This window comes from Cheilinus undulatus, linkage group 3 (genome assembly GCF_018320785.1).
Source record: "Cheilinus undulatus linkage group 3, ASM1832078v1, whole genome shotgun sequence".
Taxonomy (NCBI): Eukaryota; Metazoa; Chordata; class Actinopteri; order Labriformes; family Labridae; genus Cheilinus; species Cheilinus undulatus.
In genome coordinates, this window is record NC_054867.1 from 39909915 (window position 1) to 39914854 (window position 4940).

A 4940-nucleotide genomic window follows, 5' to 3' on the forward strand; every position below is an offset into this window, starting at 1 on the left:
ATTATCCTTTGCTGTATGGGTTGCCAAACAAGGCAAACATTAAGAGTGTACTGACTTGTGCTGGCACCACTACCCTGATTTTACATGGAGAAATACCTGAATTATTTTTTAAATGCAGTGCTATCTTTTGAAAACTGCACAATCAGGGTAATTTTGCATGTATGCCAAACAATTAGCTTTGTTGTTCCTCAAGAGAGAGGATAAATTACACCACTGATCTTTAAATCCGTCCTAGTATCAGTGCTGCTTTGTTCCCCCACAATGTGTGATCCAGTTGAACTCAGTAAAAATAACAGGAGCAGCATTGCATGCATTCTCTGCCATCAAAGTGATATCAAATGGGCATCTCAATGTAACAACATTTCAGAGCTAAATTTGGCCCAAGGGAGAGACTAGCAGTGTGGTCCACATGGATGCTTCACATTCAGGAAACCAGAGGAGAGGGATGTTGTAATCCATGCTTACAGTTCGTAATGAGTCAAAAACAATTCAACAGTGTGTCAGTTTCCTACTAAACATGTTAAGTCTTGTCCCTCAACTTGTCTGATGAGGCCTCTGATCCAAAATGCTGCACTACAGCTAATTAAATGATTAATATCTATGATGTACAGAGATATGTTGATATGTATACATTGTGAAATTGCTGCTCTCCAGGCTATTTAGGAAACTTGTTGAAAATGTTCGGCAAAATGTCTCAGTTGTTTCACTGTTGTTCTTGGAAAAGAGGATGGCCCTTAAGACCCTATCAGCCGTAATTAAGAGCTTTTGTGGACATAAAATTGGACTTGACTACACGGCTGATATGTTTAGTGCATTAACTGTCCTTGCCAAGTGACATCATACCCATTTTTAACTCAGCAAAGAGTAAAATCCTGCTATTAATCTTACATACAGTATGTTTCTTTAACACTGAAAAAGAAAAGACTCCCACAAACTAAATGATGAAATATATGTTATTTTTACAGCATAGCTATTGAAATGTGGTATCTTGCTGATTCTTCATATTCCATAAAACATAAAATGAAAGAACATTGGAGTTTCATAAAGAAAGGTTCACATCTGCTGGTGCACACTGGAAGATAAATGCGAACAATAACCCTTTCAATCATTCAGCCAGCTAACATGCACTTGATTTATAATGAAAAACTGAAACGTGGTATTCAGGCAGCCCACAACAATACCCCAAGTTAAGCCCAGCAGGGGATGAGAGTGGTGGTATAACATCTCTTAAAACCCTAAAACCACACTAAAGTAAACCACAAGCACCAGATTCTTTTCTGCTAGGCTCCACAGTCAGCAATGAAGGGAAATACTGTAACAAATTGTCATACTAAGAAGCAGAAATCCTGCAAAAACTGACCTGATGTGCAGCAGCATTAGGATAAAAGAGACTATTTTTAGCTTTAAATCATAAACTCATATGTTTTAACACACAATATATGCCAAGTCCTGAAAAAATCCTCTTCTGAAATGCCATAAATGCAGATGAAGAATTCTAACCTAACCTGACACGCCAGAAAGCTTCAACAGGAAACGTTTGGGAAAAGGCAGAGGCTTTGAAAAAAACTCGGAGTGTGATTAGATGAACGTCACATCTCTACAGGCAAGTCAGAGCAACAAAACACGTGACGTACCGCTACCGAGCTGCGTGTGCGCAACTACAGAGGAATAATGCGAAACATGGCGACTATAGACATGTCAGTACACGACTTTGTCATTTTTGAAAAGAAAACAACTCACTGCTGTTCTTTGTTCTTTTAACAAAAAGATGTCATCAAGTCCTGATAAAACTGGCGCTTTAGCAGCATACACGCTAAGCTCTTGCGCCATAACTGCACCGGCCTCTTGTTGCTGCTTGCTTAAGTCATGACTCTGCCGCGCCTGAAAGTACTGCCCCTCGTCGCTGATTGGTCCTGTCACTTTCTAACTGGGCCCAAACGGGTCAGACGGGAGCTTTGCAAGATGGATTTGCCTGTGAAAAACAAGGAAACAGGCGTATCCATTTGCTTTGCAAGGTTAATTCTAACCAGCACATTGATCAGATATTAAGGTTGGTAAGTGAAATATCAACATCACAGAAGCTCTCTGGAATAGCTATGATTATTTCGAAGTTGAGACTCTATGGAGACTAAAAATGAGTGGCTATACTCTGTGTATCCATGGTACCCTGCACTACATCACTGTACACAGGCCTGAAAATAAAGGAGGCCGAGCCTTGGAAAAACCAAGATAGCGGGCCCTGCAGTTGTGATTTATGATGATGTCGATAGACGTGTGTTGGATCAGTGGCACTGATGCTAGCACCCTGGCTAGCAGTTGCTTCATTTTGGAGCTGAAGTCTGAAGCTGCTTTTGGGTTCTGAGATTGGAATTCTTTATTCATGCTACTTTTTAACTTGTTTCACCAACTTTAAACCCTTTTTTGTCACTTTTAACCCATTTTTGCTGCTGTTTGCGTTTGTGTGCCACTGGTTTTTGCCCATTTTGCTGCTTTTGGGCCACTTTTAACCCATTTTGTTTTTTGCCCTTATTTGATACTGTTAACCCACTTTTGAAGATTTTCATCCATTTTTTGCAACCTCCTTTTTTTGCCACTGTTAGCTCGTTTGCTGCGTTTTCCCCTTATTTACCACTTTGAGCCCATGTTTGCTTCTTTTTATCCATTTTGCAAATACTTTTTTCCACTTTTAAGCCATCTATGCCACTTCTTGTCTCTTTTCACACCTATCCAGTTCTTTTCCTTTAAAGTAGTCTTAATTTCTTCTACTTTATTTTCTGGTATCCTGATGGTTGTACACATCATGGCTTAGCTCTGAAGTCTCACATTACTTTCCTATGTCCATCCACATTAGCTGTGTTTACATCGAACACTTGTAGTTAAAATAATTGCCTGATCTGAATAAAAATGCTTCATATAAACATTTCATTCAGATTAAAATTCTCTGATCCTGCTCATTTGGCAATAAAATTCATTTGGATCAAGATGGGTGGTTTATACCGATTGTCGTTCACATCACCACCCATGAAAACACTTCATCTGATTGTCTCTTCCTATTTTGGGAGATTTTTGTCTTACTGGACATGTCTGCACCACAGATGGAACAGACAGAAACATGGCAGGAGCAAAACAAAACTGATCAGATGTCAAGACAACTTTTTTACTTAAAACTTTAAAAGAGCTCAGAATAGTTGATAAGATAAGGTACAGATGTGAGAGAGTAGAACAACCCAATATTTTTGCGCAGGGAGGACTTGAAAAAACGAGCAACTGACAGCAGTTAACTTAAAACAAAGGCAAAGAAGATTTTTTTTCTACCCTGTCAAATCTTTGGTAGATTTGACTGGTGGTACGATACTGCACATGTCAGAGCAGCTTTATTCAGTACACATGTATGATGCATGAGCATGCACATCTGAATCAGATCACACGTTTCAGTGCCCATGTGAACAGAGAAGTTTCAATCTTCAATCATAATAAATTTAATCAGACTGGGAAATATTGCTCATGTAACAATAAAAAAGTAATAAATACATGAGGCACACATTATGAAAATGGCTTGACTGCACTACAGTATGAATAACTAAAAATCATTTTCACTTTTTGTTGCTTTTATAAGAGTGGCTATCATTCATGTTAAAAATAAACTACGGGTATCACAGCTTAACACAATGGACCATGAATTTGCTGACCTCCATGACCCCAGAAAGCTCCCCCCTTTTCCCCCTTATGGACAATCTTGCCTGTATGTATCCTGTTCCTAGGCCTAGAATTACATTCTAAATGCCTAATGTAGTTCATGACCTAGAACATCAAGTTTAGTGTTGAAGACTAGCTATAAACTACAAAAGAAATTCAAAGGGTTCAACTTAAACAACAAACATCATATAAAGTCGAAAACAAACCCCTAAAAAGTGCCGAAGTAGACAAAAGCAGCATAAAACTTTAAACTATCAAAAATCCTATTCAGCTCTACCACAACTGATAAAAAAAATGTCTGCCATGCACATAAATAGACAAAAAATATCGCCAAGCTAGAAAAGCATCATAACACTTACCCCAAAAAGACAAAGATCCTCAGAACAGTCCAAAATCTTCAAAAATAGCTTGTATGGTTTTCCACCTGACACAGCCTTTCCAACCAGTAAACAACTTCCGGTTCAATATGGCGGCGCACGGAGAACGGACTAATCATCTGAAGGATTGTTTACTTCAGCAGGAACACTTCAACTGAAAAAGTTTGGCAACTTTGTACTAAACTTTGAGGACAAGGACGTGACCATGGACAGGTGAGTTTTTTTCACCCCTAAATCGGCACCAGTCAGCACAACGAGCAGTTCAAACATCGTCTCTAACGGCTTGTTAGCTAATGAACAGTGTAGCTTGAAGCCAAACGGTGGGATGACGTATTTAAAGTAGCGCGCGCTCCTGTAGGGGTGCGTTAGATTTGTGCTTCACGCCACACTGAAGTCACAACAGAAGTTGACCCGCAATGACTGCTGAGTTTGGTTGTTTTTGTTACACCTTTCTCTTCAACCTAGGATACAAGAAAATAGCAGAGAAGTGCTTCAGGTTCAGGTAATGTTTTGTGTTAAAAAAAAGCTTTGAAGTTTACATGACCCAGAAATATAAACAGGAAGCAGAGCTGCTGCAATTTCTATTAAACTTTTATTTGCAGATGGTAGATCAGTTATTTGCCTCTGATAGTTTCAGGTAGCAACACAATTTTCTTTTGATGACTGGTTGATTTTTCTCAGTATATCAAGAAAAGAGATAAATAAGCTCAAATTGATTTTTCTCAGTCTTGAAGATATGAAATAATTTATCACTGTAAAACCCAGAGCAATTAGTGGGAACTCAAAATTAGTGTGTGGTGCATTCTGCTGTCAAGATAACTATAAAACTGTCAGGTCTGATTAATTGATCATTAATGTAGTCATGCT

General features: G+C 38.7%; 1 long non-coding RNA gene across 1 annotated transcript in view; it reads left to right on the forward strand.

Moving 5' to 3' along the window:
* Nucleotides 1-4123: 4123 nt before the first annotated feature.
* LOC121504449 overlaps nt 4124-4940 on the forward strand; it is a 35362-nt gene continuing 34545 nt past the window's right edge. The window contains exon 1 of the long non-coding RNA XR_005991463.1: nt 4124-4286. This is a non-coding gene — a long non-coding RNA (uncharacterized LOC121504449). The remainder of the gene's footprint in view (nt 4287-4940) is intronic.